The 20,653-nt window shown below is 50.5% G+C and overlaps 1 pseudogene; it reads right to left on the bottom strand.

Annotated features, from left to right (window-relative positions):
* Positions 1–20,653, bottom strand: part of LOC115122186 (gamma-aminobutyric acid type B receptor subunit 1-like) — a 505,415-nt pseudogene that overhangs the window by 54,366 nt on the left and 430,396 nt on the right.

Here is a 20,653-nt window from a genome sequence, read left to right as displayed (position 1 = left end):
TGTATCCCCATCCCCTGAACCAGCCCTGTCTCCCCATCTCCATACCCCTGAACCAGCCCTGTCTCCCCATCCCCTGAACCAGCCCTGTATCCCCATCCCCTGAACCAGCCCTGTCTCCCCATCTCCATACCCCTGAACCAGCCCTGTCTCCCCATCCCCCTGAACCAGCCCTGTATCCACATCCCCCTGAACCAGCCCTGTCTCCCCATCTCCATCCCCTGAACCAGCCCTGTATCCCCATCCCCTGAACCAGCCCTGTCTCCCCTTCCCCTGAACCAGCCCTGTCTCCCCATACCCCTGAACCAGCCCTGTATCCCCATCCCCTGAACCAGCCCTGTCTCCCCATCCCCATCCCCTGAACCAGCCCTGTCTCCCCATCTCCATACCCCTGAACCAGTCCTGTCTCCCCATCCCCATACCCTGAACCAGCCCTGTATCCCCATCCCCTGAACCAGCCCTGTCTCCCCATCCCCTGAACCAGCCCAGTCTCCCCATACCCCTGAACCAGCCCTATAACCCCATCCCCATGAACCAGCCCTGTATCCCCATCCCCTGAACCAGCCCTGTCTCCCCAACCCCTGAACCAGCCCTGTCTCCCCATACACCTGAACCAGCCCAGTCTCCCCATACCCCTGAACCAGCCCTGTCTCCCCATCCCCCTGAACCAGCCCTGTCTCCCCATCCCCCTGAACCAGCCCTGTCTCCCCATCCCCTGAACCAGCCCTGTATCCCCATCCCCTGAACCAGCCCTGTATCCCCATCCCCTGAACCAGCCCAGTCTCCCCATCTCCATACCCTGAACCAGCCCTGTATCCCCATCCCCTGAACCAGCCCTGTATCCCCATCCCCTGAACCAGCCCTGTATCCCCATACCCCTGAACCAGCCCTGTATCCCCATACCCCTGAACCAGCCCTATATCCCCATATCCCTGAACCAGCCCTGTATCCCCATCCCCATACCCCTGAACCAGCCCTGTCTCCCATCCCCTGAACCAGCCCTGTCTCCACATCCCCATACCCCTGAACCAGCCCTGTATCCCCATACCCCTGAACCAGCCCTGTCTCCCCATCCCCATACCCCTGAACCAGCCCTGTATCCCCATCCCCATACCCCTGAACCAGCCCTGTCTCCCCATACCCCTGAACCAGCCCTGTCTCCCCATACCCCTGAACCAGCCCTGTCTCCCCATCCCCATACCCTGAACCAGCCCTGTCTCCCCATCCCCATACCCCTGAACCAGCCCTGTCTCCCCATCCCCATACCCCTGAACCAGCCCTGTCTCCCCATACCCCTGAACCAGCCCTGTATCCCCATACCCCTGAACCAGCCCTGTATCCCCATACCCCTGAACCATCCCTGTATCCCCATACCCCTGAACCAGCCCAGTCTCCCCATCTCCATACCCCTGAACCAGCCCTGTATCCCCATACCCCTGAACCAGCCCTGTATCCCCATACCCCTGAACCAGCCCTGTCTCCCCATCCCCATACCCCTGAACCAGCCCTGTATCCCCATCCCCATACCCCTGAACCAGCCCTGTCTCCCCATACCCCTGAACCAGCCCTGTATCCCCATACCCCTGAACCAGCCCTGTCTCCCCATCTCCATATCCCTGAACCAGCCCTGTCTCCACATCCCCATACCCCTGAACCAGCCCTGTATCCCCATACCCCTGAACCAGCCCTGTCTCCCCATCCCCATACCCCTGAACCAGCCCTGTATCCCCATACCCCTGAACCAGCCCTGTCTCCCCATACCCCTGAACCAGCCCTGTCTCCCATACCCCTGAACCAGCCCTGTATCCCCATACCCCTGAACCAGCCCTGTATCCCCATACCCCTGAACCAGCCCTGTATCCCCATACCCCTGAACCAGCCCAGTCTCCCCATCTCCATACCCCTGAACCAGCCCTGTATCCCCATCCCCTGAACCAGCCCTGTATCCCCATCCCCTGAACCAGCCCTGTATCCCCATACCCCTGAACCAGCCCTGTATCCCCATACCCCTGAACCAGCCCTGTATCCCCATACCCCTGAACCAGCCCTGTATCCCCATACCCCTGAACCAGCCCTGTATCCCCATCCCCATACCCCTGAACCAGCCCTGTATCCCCATCCCCATACCCCTGAACCAGCCCTGTATCCCCATCCCCATACCCTGAACCAGCCCTGTATCCCCATCCCCATACCCCTGAACCAGCCCTGTATCCCCATCCCCAACCAGCCCTGTATCCCCATACCCCTGAACCAGCCCTGTATCCCCATACCCCTGAACCAGCCCTGTATCCCCATACACCTGAACCAGCCCTGTATCCCCATACCCCTGAACCAGCCCTGTCTCCCCATCCCCATACCCCTGAACCAGCCCTGTCTCCCCATACCCCTGAACCAGCCCAGTCTCCCCATACCCCTGAACCAGCCCTGTCTCCCCATACCCCCTGAACCAGCCCAGTCTCCCCATACCCCTGAACCAGCCCTGTATCCCCATACCCTGAACCAGCCCTGTATCCCCATACCCTGAACCAGCCCTGTATCCCCATACCCATGAACCAGCCCTGTATCCCCATACCCCTGAACCAGCCCTGTCTCCCCATCCCCATACCCCTGAACCAGCCCTGTATCCCCATCCCCATACCCCTGAACCAGCCCTGTCTCCCCATACCCCTGAACCAGCCCTGTATCCCCATACCCCCTGAACCAGCCCTGTCTCCCCATCTCCATACCCTTGAACCAGCCCTGTCTCCCCATCCCCTGAACCAGCCCTGTCTCCACATCCCCATACCCCTGAACCAGCCCTGTATCCCCATACCCTGAACCAGCCCTGTATCCCCATACCCCTGAACCAGCCCTGTATCCCCATACCCATGAACCAGCCCTGTATCCCCATACCCCTAAACCAGCCCTGTCTCCCCATCCCCATACCCCTGAACCAGCCCTGTATCCCCATCCCCCCCTGAACCAGCCCTGTCTCCCCATACCCCTGAACCAGCCCTGTCTCCCCATACCCCTGAACCAGCCCTGTCTCCCCATCCCCATACCCCTGAACCAGCCCTGTCTCCCCATCCCCATACCCCTGAACCAGCCCTGTCTCCCCATCCCCATACCCCTGAACCAGCCCTGTCTCCCCATCCCCATACCCCTGAACCAGCCCTGTACCCTGAACCCCCTGTATCCCCATACCCTGAACCAGCCCTGTATCCCCATACCCCTGAACCAGCCCTGTATCCCCATACCCCTGAACCAGCCCTGTATCCCCATACCCCTGAACCAGCCCTGTCTCCCTATCCCCATACCCTGAACCAGCCCTGTCTCCCCATACCCCTGAACCAGCCCTGTATCCCCATACCCTGAACCAGCCCTGTATCCCCATACCCCTGAACCAGCCCTGTATCCCCATACCCCTGAACCAGCCCTGTCTCCCCCATACCCCTGAACCAGCCCTGTCTCCCCATACCCCTGAACCAGCCCTGTCTCCCCATACCCCTGAACCAGCCCTGTATCCCCATACCCCTGAACCAGCCCTGTCTCCCCATACCCCTGAACCAGCCCTGTATCCCCATACCCCTGAACCAGCCCTGTCCCCATCCCCATACCCCTGAACCAGCCCTGTCTCCCCATCCCCATACCCCTGAACCAGCCTGTCTCCCCATCCCCATACCCCTGAACCAGCCCTGTCTCCCATCTCCATACCCCTGAACCAGCCCTGTCTCCCCATCTCCATACCCCTGAACCAGCCCTGTCTCCCCATCTCCATACCCCTGAACCAGCCCTGTCTCCCCATCTCCATACCCCTGAACCAGCCCTGTCTCCCCATCTCCATACCCCTGAACCAGCCCTGTCTCCCCATCCCCTGAACCAGCCCTGTATCCCCATACCCCTGAACCAGCCCTGTCTCCCCATACCCCTGAACCAGCCCTGTATCCCCATACCCCTGAACCAGCCCTGTCTCCCCATCTCCATACCCCTGAACCAGCCCTGTCTCCCCATCCCCATACCCCTGAACCAGCCCTGTCTCCCCATACCCCTGAACCAGCCCTGTCTCCCCTATCCCCATACCCCTGAACCAGCCCTGTCTCCCCATCCCCTGAACCAGCCCTGATCCCCAGCCCTGAACCAGCCCTGTATCCCCATACCCCTGAACCAGCCCTGTCTCCCCATCCCCATACCCCTGAACCAGCCCTGTCTCCCCATCCCCTGAACCAGCCCTGTCTCCCCATACCCCTGAACCAGCCCTGTATCCCCATACCCCTGAACCAGCCCTGTCTCCCCATACCCCTGAACCAGCCCTGTCTCCCCATCCCCATACCCTGAACCAGCCCTGTCTCCCCATCCCCATACCCCTGAACCAGCCCTGTCTCCCCATCCCCATACCCCTGAACCAGCCCTGTCTCCCTATCCCTGAACCAGCCCTGTATCCCCATACCCTGAACCAGCCCTGTATCCCCATACCCCTGAACCAGCCCTGTATCCCCATACCCCTGAACCAGCCCTGTCTCCCCATACCCCTGAACCAGCCCTGTCCCCATACCCCTCCCTGTATCCCCATACCCTGAACCAGCCCTGTATCCCCATACCCCTGAACCAGCCCTGTATCCCCATACCCTGAACCAGCCCTGTCTCCCCATACCCCTGAACCAGCCCTGTATCCCCATACCCCTGAACCAGCCCTGTCTCCCTATCCCCATACCCCTGAACCAGCCCTGTCTCCCCATACCCCTGAACCAGCCCTGAACCAGCCCTGTATCCCCATACCCCTGAACCAGCCCTGTATCCCCATACCCCTGAACCAGCCCTGTCTCCCCATACCCCTGAACCAGCCCTGAACCAGCCCTGTATCCCCATACCCCTGAACCAGCCCTGTCTCCCCATACCCCTGAACCAGCCCTGTCTCCCCATACCCCTGAACCAGCCCTGTCTCCCCATACCCCTGAACCAGCCCTGTATCCCCATACCCTGAACCAGCCCTGTATCCCCATACCCTGAACCAGCCCTGTCTCCATACCCTGAACCAGCCCTGTATCCCCATACCCCTGAACCAGCCCATCCCCATACCCTGAACCAGCCCTGTCTCCCCATCCCCATACCCTGAACCAGCCCTGTCTCCCCATACCCCTGAACCAGCCCTGTATCCCCATACCCTGAACCAGCCCTGTCTCCCTATCCCCATACCCCTGAACCAGCCCTGTCTCCCCATACCCCTGAACCAGCCCTGTATCCCCATACCCTGAACAAGCCCTGTATCCCCATACCCCCTGAACCAGCCCTGTATCCCCATACCCCTGAACCAGCCCTGTCTCCCCATACCCCTGAACCAGCCCTGTCTCCCCCACCCTGAACCAGCCCTGTATCCCCATACCCCTGAACCAGCCCTGTATCCCCATACCCCTGAACCAGCCCTGTCTCCCCATACCCCTGAACCAGCCCTGTATCCCCATACCCCTGAACCAGCCCTGTCTCCCCATCTCCATACCCCTGAACCAGCCCTGTCTCCCCATCCCCATACCCCTGAACCAGCCGTGTCTCCCCATCTCCATACCCCTGAACCAGCCCTGTCTCCCCATCTCCATACCCTGAACCAGCCCTGTCTCCCCATCTCCATACCCCCCTGAACCAGCCCTGTCTCCCCATCTCCATACCCCTGAACCAGCCCTGTCTCCCCATCTCCATACCCCTGAACCAGCCCTGTCTCCCCATCTCCATACCCCTGAACCAGCCCTGTCTCCCCATCTCCATCCCCTGAACCAGCCCTGTCTCCCCATCTCCATACCCCTGAACCAGCCCTGTCTCCCCATCTCCATACCCCTGAACCAGCCCTGTCTCCCCATCCCCCCCCTGAACCAGCCCTGTCTCCCCATCCCCACCACTCTGAACCAGCCCTGTCTCCCCATCTCCATACCCCTGAACCAGCCCTGTCTCCCCATCTCCATACCCCTGAACCAGCCCTGTCTCCCCATCTCCATACCCCTGAACCAGCCCTGTCTCCCCATCTCCATACCCCTGAACCAGCCCTGTCTCCCCATCTCCATACCCCTGAACCAGCCCTGTCTCCCCATCTCCATACCCCTGAACCAGCCCTGTCTCCCCATCCCCATACCCCTGAACCAGCCCTGTCTCCCCCATACCCCTGAACCAGCCCTGTCTCCCCATCTCCATACCCCTGAACCAGCCCTGTCTCCCCATCCCCTGAACCAGCCCTGTCTCCCCATCTCCATACCCCTGAACCAGCCCTGTCTCCCCATCCCCCTGAACCAGCCCAGTCTCCCCATCCCCTGAACCAGCCCTGTCTCCCCATCCCCCTGAACCAGCCCTGTCTCCACATCCCCATACCCCTGAACCAGCCCTGTCTCCCCATCTCCATACCCCTGAACCAGCCCAGTCTCCCCATCCCCTGAACCAGCCCAGTCTCCCCATCCCCATACCCCTGAACCAGCCCTGTCTCCCCATCCCCATACCCTGAACCAGCCCAGTCTCCCCATCCCCTGAACCAGCCCAGTCTCCCCATCCCCCTGAACCAGCCCTGTCTCCCACCTGAAGGAGGTGAGCAGCATTGTGTTGAATGACATGTCAGTTGGCATAATTGCAGGTACTGCAATGCATTGTGGACAGGAATGTGATTCTCCAGTCAGGACAAATCTCACTAGACACAGAAGGCAGCCAATATCAGAGTCTTGAAAGAAGAGATGCCGTCTCTTAGAGATGGATGGGAGTCTCTCCTGTCTGAGGCAACACTGATTGCTACACAAATGGATGTTGCACCTCAATTTATCAAGGAACACAGCCGCCAGAGGTATAGGTGTTTTGGAACACAGTGTTTATTTTACTGCTATGGACATCATACGTGACTTGGGCACTAGGTTCCAGAACACAGTGTTCTTTACTGCTATGGACGACATCATAAGTGACTTGGGCACTAGGTTCCAGAACACAGTGTTCTTTACTGCTATGGACAACATCATAAGTGACTTGGGCACTAGGTTCCAGAACACAGTGCTCTTTACTGCTATGGACATCATCATAAGTGACTTGGGCACTAGGTTCCAGAACACAGTGTTCTTTACTGCTATGGACGACATCATAAGTGACTTGGGCACTAGGTTCCAGAACACAGTGTTCTTTACTGCTATGGATGACATCATAAGTGACCTGGACACTAGGTTCCAGAACAGAGTGTTCTTTACTGCTATGGACATCATAAGTGACTTGGGCACTAGGTTCCAGAACACAGTGTTCTTTACTGGTATGGATGACATCATAAGTGACTTGGGCACTAGGTTCCAGAACACAGTGTTCTTTACTGGTATGGATGACATCATAAGTGACTTGGGCATTAGGTTCCAGAACAGAGTGTTCTTTACTGCTATGGACATCATAAGTGACTTGGGCACTAGGTTCCAGAACACAGTGTTCTTTACTGGTATGGATGACATCATAAGTGACTTGGGCACTAGGTTCCAGAACACAGTGTTCTTTACTGGTATGGATGACATCATAAGTGACTTGGGCACTAGGTTCCAGAACACAGTGTTTTTACTGCTATGGACGACATCATAAGTGACTTGGGCACTAGGTTCCAGAACACAGTGTTTTTACTGCTATGGACATCATCATAAGTGACTTGGGCACTAGGTTCCAGAACACAGTGTTCTTTACTGCTATGGACAACATCATAAGTGACTTGGGCACTAGGTTCCAGAACACAGTGTTTTTACTGCTATGGACAACATCATAAGTGACTTGGGCACTAGGTTCCAGAACACAGTGTTCTTTACTGCTATGGACATCATCATAAGTGACTTGGGCACTAGGTTCAGGAACACAGTGTTTTTACTGCTATGGACATCATCATAAGTGACTTGGGCACTAGGTTCCATACAACTGCAAAATATGTAGAAGAATTTCCTGCTGATCTGAAAGTTGGTCAGATTTTAGTGAGGATGAAGTCCCTTCTGTGTGCCAACCACTGATCATGAAGTATTCCAGAGATCTGACACCTGTTGTTTCGTAATGAAGTAAGACATCTGAACACTGTATATGCTGCCACTTTCTCCTCTAACCTGTCCCCTCTTGGTCTCCTGAACACTGTATATGCTGACTCTTTCCCCTCCTATCTTGTTCCCTCTTGGTCTCCTTAATGTAATTTGTAAGATACAGCTGCAAAGCATTTTGGGAGAAGTGTGCATTGCTTTACCTATATTTTGCACACTGCCTGTGACTGTTGCTGGTGGCGAGAGCTTTCAGTAAGATAAAACTGATTTTAAACAACTATTTGTGGTCCACTATGTCCCAGGACAGGCTTTGCAGTCTTGCCATGCTGTCCATTGAAAGTCCGTTAGCTAGAAAGCCGGACTTCAAAGACTTGATCAGGGACTTTACTAGTAAGAAGGCTCGGCGCTGGGCTCTTGGTGAGTAAGTCTGAGCAGGGGCCAGTGATAACTGTTAAATGGCATGGCTATGGATACTGGATCACTACACACATGATGCCCACAGGCTGAGAACAATACTGAGAACAAGATATATCTCAAAGTAATGGCTGGATTGACATAAAATGTGTTGTGCACAATCAAGACCCCAAGAGGAAGAAACCTATTGATTTGGTGACCTCTTGACCTTTCCTCTGGCGCCATCATCAGGCCTTTCCATTTCCACTTTTACAGCTGCTTATTGTTTAGTTTGTTATGTTATATTACCTTAGTTTAAAAAATCTGCTGCTGATTTTACTATTTTGTTTGTTATAACATTCCATAGATGATAATGTTAATGTATATTCATGTATATTTAAGTTATATTTATTTTTAAGTTATTCATCAATGTTAAGAGAATTTTCCCATTTAAGACTTTGACCATTAAAATGACATTTAGACGGTAAAAGATTGCATTTAGCACATTTCTTGTAGAGGGTATCAGTCTTCCATCAGATAGTGAATTCCACTGTATGCAGACTGTTGCATGAATGTCTACACAGCGTTATATTATCACAGCTCACTGTCAGGAAATATCCTACAGTAAATATTGAACTACAAGAGAGTTGAAAGCCTGCAAAGGTAGAGTTAATTTAAAGCTGTGAACGGGTCGATTGGGTTCTGGAGGTGTGTGGTTACAGGTAGAGTTAATTAAAGCTGTGAATGGGTCGATTGGGTTCTGGAGGTGTGTGGTTAAAGGTAGAGTTAATTTAAAGCTGTGAATGGGTCGATTGGGTTCTGGAGGTGTGTGGTTAAAGGTAGAGTTAATTTAAAGCTGTGAATGGGTCGATTGGGTTCTGGAGGTGTGTGGTTAAAGGTAGAGTTAATTTAAAGCTGTGAATGGGTCGATTGGGTTCTGGAGGTGTGTGGTTAAAGGCTGTGAACGGGTCGATTGGGTTCTGGAGGTGTGTGGTTAAAGGTAGAGTTAATTAAAGCTGTGAATGGGTCGATTGGGTTCTGGAGGTGTGTGGTTAAAGGTAGAGTTAATTAAAGCTGTGAATGGGTCGATTGGGTTCTGGAGGTGTGTGGTTAAAGGTAGAGAGTTAATTAAAGCTGTGAATGGGTCGATTGGGTTCTGGAGGTGTGTGGTTAAAGGTAGAGTTAATTTAAAGCTGTGAATGGGTCGATTGGGTTCTGGAGGTGTGTGGTTAAAGGTAGAGAGTTAATTAAAGCTGTGAATGGGTCGATTGGGTTCTGGAGGTGTGTGGTTAAAGGTAGAGTTAATTTAAAGCTGTGAATGGGTCGATTGGGTTCTGGAGGTGTGTGGTTAAAGGTAGAGTTAATTTAAAGCTGTGAATGGGTCGATTGGGTTCTGGAGGTGTGTGGTTAAAGGTAGAGAGTTAATTAAAGCTGTGAATGGGTCGATTGGGTTCTGGAGGTGTGTGGTTAAAGGTAGAGTTAATTTAAAGCTGTGAATGGGTCGATTGGGTTCTGGAGGTGTGTGGTTAAAGGTAGAGTTAATTTAAAGCTGTGAATGGGTCGATTGGGTTCTGGAGGTGTGTGGTTAAAGGTAGAGTTAATTTAAAGCTGTGAATGGGTCGATTGGGTTCTGGAGGTGTGGTTAAAGGTAGAGTTAATTTAAAGCTGTGAATGGGTCGATTGGGTTCTGGAGGTGTGTGGTTACAGGCAATTGTGCAGGGTTGGTGTGGCCTGTGGTGGTGGGACCCAATGTGATATCTTTTCATGGGGCCCAAAATCCCTGCAGGGGTGCCTGCGTGTGCAGTCCAGCAGTGTCAATTATGCTGTGTACTTTGAATTTATGGCGACTTTGTGTGAAGTAAATATGCTAGAAGTAAATATGCTAGAGGTAAATATGCTAGAGGTAAATATGCTAGACTAAAAGGCATCCATCCAACAACCTGTTTGGATAATGTGCTATTTTGTTTTCTGCCAATCTGTTGCTGCACATGTTGTGTATTCTGTGGAATTGCATTAACGCGACATTGGGGGAGAAATGTTGTAATTTCCTGACTCTTGTAGTAACCAAAAAAGTGTTAAACAAATCAAAATACATTTTAGATTCTTCAAAGTAGCGACCCTTTGCCTTGATGACAGCTTTGTATTCTCTCAACCAGCTTTATGAGGTAGTTACCTGGAATGCATTTCAATTAACAGGTGTGCATTGTTAAAAAGTACATTTATTACATTTCTTTCCTTGAGCCAATTAGTCGTGTTGTGACAAGGTAGGGGTGGTATAAAGAAGATAGGGAAAGGGGGTTCAAAGTTGTTCAACTGAATATATTCAACCATGTCTTTTGCATTTAACCCAACCCATCTGAATCAGACAGAATCAGACAGATGCGTGGCTTAATCAACGTCCTTGATGCCCGGGGAACAGTGGGTTAACTGCTTTGCTCAGGGGCAGAATGACAGATTTTTACATTGTCAGCTTGGGGATTCGATCCAGCGACCTTTGGGTTACTGGCCCAATGCTCTAACCACTAGGCTACCTGCTGCCCAAAGCCCTATTTGGTAAAAGGTCAAGTCCATATGTGACCCGTTTCAGGAAACTAGGCGCATGTTGCTGGTCTCCACTTCACAGTGAACATAAACTTTTTTATTTGATCAAAATGTGTTTTCTTTGTTGGCAGAAATGCCTTCTGGATCATATGAACTTTCATGTGCCTTAATAACAAACTTGTCTGCCATCTGAAAATTAGAATAAAACTGTTAAATTACGAGCCTAGGTTGACCCACAGAAAAAGTGAGCAACCTTCCCCTGAGCCATGATTGGCTGAGATAATGAGTGGGCTGGACATGCCGAGAAATGATTTTGGATTGAATTGAGTTTGCCATATAGCACGCGTCTGTCTATTTGAGCTGGTCAGTATGTCTAGTTAATCCTGCCGTGTAGTAAAACCGCATAAGTGTTGCTCTCCACTTTCTGGAGGACCGAGTTTTGAAATCAGTAGAATTAGAGTATGATATCTAAGGAGATGGAGAAAACACCGTTCTCCAGATTACATCTTCAAACTAAAGGGTAACCATGGCATCCGACAGGAGACGCGTTCATCCATGAATGATGTATACAGGTAAGATAGTCTAGCTGGCTACATTTTTAGATATTACACGTTTCTAATTTTGACAAAAAGTGGTTTCATTTTAAGTTGAAGTGCACTGTTAGCTAGCTAGCTAACTTTAGCTGGCTGGCTCGCTAGCTAACGTTATGTGTAATATCTTATTATTTGTATCTCAGAGCTTTGCTTGGCTAGCTATAGCCTAATGTTAGCTAGCTAACATTGAACCTGGTTGGTTAGCTACCTGCAGAGTCATGCAGGGTAGTAACATCAAGAGTTGGGATTATGGTTAATTGTTTACCAACTGTAGCTAGCTAACGTTAGCTAGCTGGCTCACTAGCTAACGTTACGTGTATAATCTTATTATTCGTATCTCTGAGCCATTTGCTTGTCTAGTTTCGCTCTCGGAGTGTTCAGAGCGCACACTGGACTCTTTAGCCGAGGAGTAGAGTTGATCCGAGCGTTCTGACCTAACAACAGCAGTCAAGCACCGAAGCTAACTGGCTAACGCTGGCTAGCTGGCTAGCTACCTCCAGACACAAATGAGAGAACAGCTCCCTCTGACCATTTTACTCCCACCAGCAGAGCTGGTTAGGCTGTTTTTATGTTATCCAGAGTGTTGGTGACTGCAACTGTGCTGCTGGAAATAATTTAATTTGTTTTTTTGCCAACTTTTACTGACACTGGCCATATTCAACGGGTGTTAAGCGTTCGTAAAATTGTCAGTTGTTCTGCGCTCTGACACACTCAGACGAGAATGCTCTGGCACACTCAGACGAGAATGCTCTGAAAATGGAGTAGATAGACAGGCAGAGTGAATTTACCAGCTACAGTTGATATCGGAAGTTTACATACACTTAGGTTGGAGTCATTAAAACTTCTTATGGCAGGGGGCAGTATTGAGTAGCTTGGATGAATAAGGTGCCCAGAGTAAACTACCTGCTACTCAGGCCCAGAAGCTAAGATATGGATACCATTAGTAGATTTGGATAGAAAACACTCTGAAGTTTCTAAAACTGTTTGAATGATGTCTGTGAGTATAACAGAACTCATATGGCAGGCAGAAACCTGAGAAAAAAATCCAAACAGGAAGTGGGAAATCTGAGGTTTGTAGGTTTTCAAGTCTTTGCCTATCCAATATACAGTGTCTATTGCACTTCCTAAGGCTTCCACTAGATGTCAACAGTCGTTAGAACGTTAAAACTCGTTTTTCAACCACTCCACAAATATTGTGATAAGAAACTATAGTTTTGGCAAGTCAGTTAGGACATCTACTTTGTGCATGACACAAGTAATTTTTCCAACAATTGTTTACAGACATTGTTTAACTTATAATTCACTTATAAATCACAATTCTAGTGGGTCAGAAGTTTACATACACTAAGTTGACTGTGCCTTCAAACAGCTTGGAAAATTCCAGAAAATTATGTCATGGCTTTAGAAACTTCTGATAGGCTAATTGACATAATTTGAGTCAATTGGAGGTGTACCTCTGGATGTATTTCAAGGCCTACCTTCAAACTCAGTGCCTCTGTGCTTGACATAATGGGAAAATCTAAAGAAATCAGCCAAGACCTCAGAAAAAAATGGTAGACCTCCACAAGTCTGGTTCATCCTTGGGAGCAATTTCCAAATGCCTGAAGGTACCACATTAATCTGTACAAACAATAGTACGCAAGTATAAACACCATGGGACCACACAGCCGTCATACCCCTCAGGAAGGAGACGCGTTCTGTCTCCTAGAGATGAATGTACTTTGCTGTGAAAAGTGCAAATCAATCCCAGAACAACAGCAAAGAACCTTGTGAAGATGCTGGAGGAAACAGGTACAAAAGTATCTATATCCACAGTGAAACGAGTCCTATATCGACATAACCTGAAAGGCCGCTCAGCAATGAAGAAGCCACTGCTCCAAAACCGCCATAAGAAAAGCCAGACTATGGTTTGCAGCTGGAGAAATGTCCTCTGGTCTGATGAAACAAAAATAGAACTGTTTGGCCATAATGACCATCGTTATGTTTGGAGAAAAAAGGGGGAGGCTTGCAAGCTGAAGAACACCATCCCAACCGTGAAGCACAGGGGTGGCAGCATCATGTTGTGGGGGTGCTTTGCTGCAGGAGGGACTGGTGCACTTCACAAAATAGATGGCATCATGAGATAGGAAAATGATGTGGATATATTGAAGCAACATCTCAAGACATCAGTCAGGAAGTTAAAGCTTGGTCGCAAATGGATCTTCCAAATGGAGAAAGACCCCAAGCACACTTCCAAAGTTGTGGCAAAATGGCTTAGGGACAATAAAGTCAAGGTATTGGAGGGGCCATCACAAAGCCCTGATCTCAATCCTATAGAAAATTTGTGGGCAGAACTGAAAGAAGTGTGTCAGAGCAAGAAGGCCTACAAACCTGACTCAGTTACACCAGCTCTGTCAGGAGGCCTACAAACCTGACTCAGTTACACCAGTTCTGTCAGGAGGCCTACAAACCTGACTCAGTTACACCAGCTCTGTCAGGAGGCCTACAAACCTGACTCAGTTACACCAGCTCTGTCAGGAGGCCTACAAACCTGACTCAGTTACACCAGCTCTGTCAGGAGGCCTACAAACCTGACTCAGTTACACCAGCTCTGTCAGGAGGCCTACAAACCTGACTCAGTTACACCAGCTCTGTCAGGAGGCCTACAAACCTGACTCAGTTACACCAGCTCTGTCAGGAGGCCTACAAACCTGACTCAGTTACACCAGCTCTGTCAGGAGGAATGGGCCAAAATTCACCCAATTTATTGTGGGAAGCTTGTGGACGGCTACCCAAAACGTTTGATCCAAGTTAAACCATTTAAAGGCAATGCTACCAAATACTAATTGAGTGTATGTTAACTTCTGACCCACTGGGAATGTGATGATATAAATAAAAGCTGAAATAAATCATTCTCTCGCCTATTATTCTGACAATTCACATTCTTAAAATAAAGTGGTGATCCTAACTGACCTAAGAAAGGGAATTTTTACCAGGATTAAATGTCAGGAAAAACGGAGTTTAAATGTATTTGGCTAAACTTCCGACTTCAACTGTATATTGACAGTTGTTGCATTGACAGTTGAAAGTTCAAAAAACGAAGAAGAAATTAAATCTAGTTTTCTGAAACGAGTCACATACAGCATGTGAAAATGAACTGCAAAGCACACTGGGCAGAGCTCATTAGCATAATACTCAGCATGCTTTGCAATTGTTATTTTTTTTTACATATACTATTATATTTAGTTCATTTAGGGGACGCTCTTATCACACCATAGTGCCATCAGAAACCAATGCAAGGAGAAAGGGGGCCACAAAATTGTGAACCGCCATAAAAAAAAATGATATTGAGAAGTAATTTGAAAATACAAATTACACCTCTTGAACGTATCTTGTTCCAAAAAAGAGTGTAGTTCAGCCCTGTGTCATTCAAATGACAAAATACTAAATAAATGTAACAGAAATACCATGACTACAGCACACACACACACACACACACACGCTCACACACACACACACACACACACACACACACACACACACACGCTCATATACACACCCACACCCGCGGACACACACACACACACACACACACACACACACACACACACACACACACACACACACACACACACACACACACACACACACACACACACACACACACACACACACACACACACACACACAGCAGACACACACACACACGCTCACACACACACACCCACACAGCAGACACACACACACATAGGCACATACACACACACACACACACACACACACACACACACACACACACACACACACACACACACACACACACACACACACACACACACACACACACACACACACACACAGAAATACTTACTGAGACGTTGTAGATGGCCATGCCCACAGCGCGGTGGTCATTGATCTTCTCTGTAGATATAGACTTGGTCTCATAAGCCAAGAAAATCCCCAGGAGCAGCAGCAAGCCCTTATAACCATACACCACCCCTAGGGAGGGAGGGAGGGAGGGAGGGAGAACTAGGTTTTTAGTGTTCACAGGCAGTAGCTCCAGACTCAGGCCTCATGTTAAAGGTAAGATATTAACAGATGGGTTTAATGTACTGGTGGTACAGAGGCTGAGCCCTCTCTCCTTACCAAGTCTCCCTCTCTCCTTACCAAGCCTCCCTCCCTCTCTCCTTACCAAGCCTCCCTCCCTCTCTCCTTACCAAGTCTCCCTCTCTCCTTACCAAGCCTCCCTCTCTCCTTACCAAGCCTCCCTCTCTCCTGACCAAGTCTCCCTCTCTCTCTCCTTACCAAGCCTCCCTCCCTCTCTCCTTACCAAGTCTCCCTCTCTCCTTACCATGTCTCCCTCTCTCCTTACCATGTCTCCCTCTCTCCTTACCAAGCCTCCCTCTCTCTCTCCTTACCAAGACCAAGTCTCCCTCCCTCTCTCCTTACCAAGTCTCCCTCTCTCCTTACCATGTCTCCCTCTCTCCTTACCAAGTCTCCCTCTTTCCTTACCAAGCCTCCCTCCCTCTCTCCTTACCAAGTCTCCCTCCCTCTCTCATTACCAAGTCTCCCTCTTTCCTTACCAAGTCTCCCTCCCTCTCTCCTTACCAAGCCTCCCTCCCTCTCTCCTTACCAGGTCTCCCTCTCTCCTTACCAAGCCTCCCTCTCTCCTTACCATGTCTCCCTCTCTCCTTAACAAGTCTCCCTCTCTCCTTAACAAGCCTCCCTCCCTCTCTCCTTAGCAAGTCTCCCTCTCTCCTTAGCAAGTCTCTCTCTCTCCTTACAAAGTCTCCCTCTCTCCTTACCAAGCCTCCCTCTCTCCTTAGCAAGTCTCCCTCTCTCCTTACCAAGCCTCCCTCCCTCTCTCCTTAGCAAGTCTCCCTCTCTCCTTACCAAGTCTCCCTCCCTCTCTCCTTAGCAAGTCTCCCTCTCTCCTTACCAAGCAAGTCTCCCTCTCTCCTTACCAAGTCTCCCTCTCTCTCTCCTTACCAAGTCTCCCTCTCTCCTTACCAAGTCTCCCTCTCTCTCTCCTTACCAAGCCCCCCTCTCTCCTTAGCAAGTCTCCCTCCCTCTCTCCTTACCAAGCCTCCCTCTCTCCTTAGCAAATCTCCCTCCCTCTCTCCTTACCAAGTCTCCCTCCCTCTCTCCTTACCAAGCCTCCCTCCCTCTCTCCTTACCAGGTCTCCCTCTCTCCTTACCAAGCCTTCCTCTCTCCTTACCATGTCTCCCTCTCTCCTTACCAAGTCTCCCTCTCTCCTTAACAAGCCTCCCTCCCTCTCTCCTTAGCAAGTCTCCCTCTCTCCTTAGCAAGTCTCCCTCTCTCCTTACAAAGTCTCCCTCTCTCCTTACCAAGCCTCCCTCTCTCCTTAGCAAGTCTCCCTGTCTCCTTAGCAAGCCTCCCTCTCTCCTTACCAAGCCTCCCTCCCTCTCTCCTTAGCAAGTCTCCCTCTCTCCTTACCAAGTCTCCCTCCCTCTCTCCTTAGCAAGTCTCCCTCCCTCTCTCCTTACCAAGTCTCCCTCCCTCTCTCCTTAGCAAGTCTCCCTCTCTCCTTACCAAGCAAGTCTCCCTCTCTCCTTACCAAGTCTCCCTCTCTCTCTCCTTACCAAGTCTCCCTCTCTCCTTACCAAGTCTCCCTCTCTCTCTCCTTACCAAGCCCCCTTCTCTCCTTAGCAAGTCTGCCTCCCTCTCTCCTTACCAAGCCTCCCTCTCTCCTTAGCAAGTCTCCCTCCCTCTCTCCTTACCAAGCCTCCCTCTCTCTCTCCTTACCAAGCCTCCCTCTCTCCTTAGCAAGTCTCCCTCCCTCTCTCCTTACCAAGTCTCCCTCTCTCCTTACCAAGTCTCCCTCCCTCTCTCCTTACCAAGTCTCTCTCTCTCCTTACCAAGTCTCCCTCTCTCCTTACCAAGCCTCCCTCCCTCTCTCCTTACCAAGCCTCCCTCCCTCTCTCCTTACCAAGTCTCTCTCTCTCCTTAGCAAGTCTCCCTCTCTCCTTACCAAGCCTCCCTCCCTCTCTCCTTACCAAGTCTCCCTCTCTCCTTACCAAGTCTCCCTCTCTCCTTACCAAGCCTCCCTCCCTCTCTCCTTACCAAGCCTCCCTCCCTCTCTCCTTACCAAGTCTCCCTCTCTCCTTACCAAGTCTCCCTCTCTCCTTACCAAGTCTCCCTCCTCTCTCCTTACCAAGTCTCCCTCTCTCCTTACCAAGCCTCCCTCTCTCCTTACCAAGCCTCCCTCTCTCCTTACCAAGCCTCCCTCTCTCCTTACCAAGCCTCCCTCTCTCCTTACCAAGCCTCCCTCCCTCTCTCCTTACCAAGCCTCCCTCCCTCTCTCCTTACCAAGCCTCCCTCCCTCTCTCCTTACCAAGCCTCCCTCCCTCTCTCCTTACCAAGTCTCCCTCTCTCCTTACCAAGTCTCCCTCTCTCCTTACCAAGTCTCCCTCCCTCTCTCCTTACCAAGTCTCCCTCCCTCTCTCCTTACCAAGTCTCTCTCTCTCCTTACCAAGTCTCTCTCTCTCCTTACCAAGTCTCCCTCTCTCCTTACCAAGCCTCCCTCCCTCTCTCCTTACCAAGCCTCCATCCCTCTCTCCTTACCAAGTCTCTCTCTCTCCTTAGCAAGTCTCCCTCTCTCCTTACCAAGCCTCCCTCCCTCTCTCCTTACCAAGTCTCCCTCTCTCCTTACCAAGTCTCCCTCTCTCCTTACCAAGTCTCCCTCTCTCCTTACCAAGTCTCCCTCTCTCCTTACCAAGCCTCCCTCTCTCCTTACCAAGCATCCCTCTCTCCTTACCAAGCATCCCTCCATTCCTCTCTCTCCCTTCCTCCCTCTCTCTCTCCTTACAAATCCTCTCTCTCCCTTCCTCCCTCTCTCCCTCCCTCTCCCTCTCTCCTTATCAAGCCTCCCTCCATTCCTTTCTTTCTCTCCCTCCCCATCCTCCCCTCCGCCCTCCCTCCCTTCCCACTTCCTTCTCTCCCTCCCTTTTTCCTTACCAAGCCTCCCTCTCTCTTTTCTCTCTCTCCCTCCCTCCCCTCCCCTCTAGCATCCCTACTTACCTCCCTTTTACCTTACCAAGCCTCCCTCTCTCTTTCTCTCTCTCCCTCCCTCCCTCCCTCCCCTCCCCTCCACCATCCCTACTTACCTCCCTTTTTCCTTACCAACCCTTCCTCTCTCCCCGCCTTCTCTCTCTCTCTCTCTGTCTCTCTCTCTGTCTCTCTCTCTTTCTCCCCTCCCTCCCTCCCTCCCTCCCTCCCTCCCTTCCCATCTCCTTACCAAGCCAAGTATTCATCTTGTCTGAGCTGCAGTGTTCCAGCAGAGGTTGGATCAGAACATCCAGATCTCCTTTAGGGGCCTCCCTCACAAACTTCTACTCAGACAAACAGAGGAATAATGTGATCTCAAGGCTTCTGCACTAAAACAGAACAGAGGAATAATGTTATCTCAAGGCTTCTGCACTATATCCATGTACACATTATATTTCATAATGATTTTGAAAGATTCACAATTTGTTTTGTTTATTCCTTCATAGTCTGGAGTTAACCAATAGTGATGCAGCTCTGAAAACAAACAGGAAGGGGAGAGGCGAGGCGAGAGAAGAAAAGAGAGGACAGAAAGAGAGAGAGACGAGAGAAGAGAGGACAGAAAGAGACAGAGAGAGAGAGAGAGAGAGAGAGAGAGAGAGAGACGAGAGAAGAGAGGACATAAAGAGACAGAGAGAGAGAGAGAGAGGAGGACTGAAAGAGAGAGAGAAAGAGAAGAGAGAGGAAGAGACAAGAGAAGAGAAGAGAGGAGATGAGAAGAGACGGGGAGTCATGACTCATACAGTGGGGCAAAAAAGTATTTAGTCAGCCACCAATTGTGCAAGTTCTCCCACTTAAAAAGATGAGAGGCCTGTAATTTTCATCATAGGTACACTTCAACTATGACAGACAAAATGAGAAAACAAAATCAAAAAAATCACATTGTAGGATTTTTTATGAATTTATTTGCAAATTATGGTGGAAAATAAGTATTTGATCAATAACAAAAGTTTATCTCAATACTTTGTTATATACCCTTTGTTGGCAATGACAGAGGTCAAACGTTTTCTGTAAGTCTTCACAAGGTTTTCACACACTGTTGCTGGTATTTTGGCCCATTCATCCATGCAGGTCTCCTCTAGAGCAGTGATGTTTTGGGGCTGTTGCTGGGCAACACGGACTTTCAACTCCCTCCAATGATTTTCTATGGGTTTGAAATCTGGAGACTGGCCAGGCCACTCCAGGACCTTGAAATGCTTCTTACGAAGCCACTCCTTCATTGCCTTGGGCGGTGTGTTTGGGATCATTGTCATGCTGAAAGACCCAGCCACGTTTAATCTTCAATGCCCTTGCTGATGGAAGGAGGTTTTCACTCAAAATCTCACGATACATGGCCCCATTCATTCTTTCCTTTACACGGATCAGTCGTCCTGGTCCATTTGCAGAAAAACAGCCCCAAAGCATGATGTTTCCACCCCCATGCTTCACAGTAGGTATGGTGTTCTTTGGATGCAACTCAGCATTTTTTGTCCTCCAAACACGACGAGTTGAGTTTTTACCAAAAACGTATATTTTGGTTTCATCTGAGCATATGACATTCTCCCAATCTTCTTCTGGATCATCCAAATGCTCTCTAGCAAACTTCAGACGGGCCTGGACATGTACTGGCTTAAGCAGGGGGATACGTCTGGCACTGCAGGAGTTGAGTCCCTGACGGCGTAGTGTGTTACTGATGGTAGGCTTTGTTACTTTGGTCCCAGCTCTCTGCAGGTCATTCACTAGGTCCCCCCGTGTGGTTCTGGGATTTTTGCTCACCGTTCTTGTGATCATTTTGACCCCACGGGGTGAGATCTTGCGTGGAGCCCCAGATCGAGGGAGATTATCAGTGGTCTTGTATGTATTCCATTTCCTAATAATTGCTACCACAGTTGATTTCTTCAAACCAAGCTGCTTACCTATTGCAGATTCAGTCTTCCCAGCCTGGCGCAGGTCTATAATTTTGTTTCTGGTGTCCTTTGACAGCTCTTTGGTCTTGGCCATAGTGGAGTTTGGAGTGTGACTGTTTGAGGTTGTGGACAGGTGTCTTTTATACTGATAACAAGTCCAAACAGGTGCCATTAAAACAGGTAACGAGTGGAGGACAGAGCCTCTTAAAG

Source organism: Oncorhynchus nerka, linkage group LG4 (genome assembly GCF_034236695.1).
Source record: "Oncorhynchus nerka isolate Pitt River linkage group LG4, Oner_Uvic_2.0, whole genome shotgun sequence".
In the NCBI taxonomy this organism is placed as follows: Eukaryota; Metazoa; Chordata; class Actinopteri; order Salmoniformes; family Salmonidae; genus Oncorhynchus; species Oncorhynchus nerka.
Note: the sequence above shows the minus strand (reverse complement) of the source record. Positions and strands in the feature narration are given on the sequence as shown.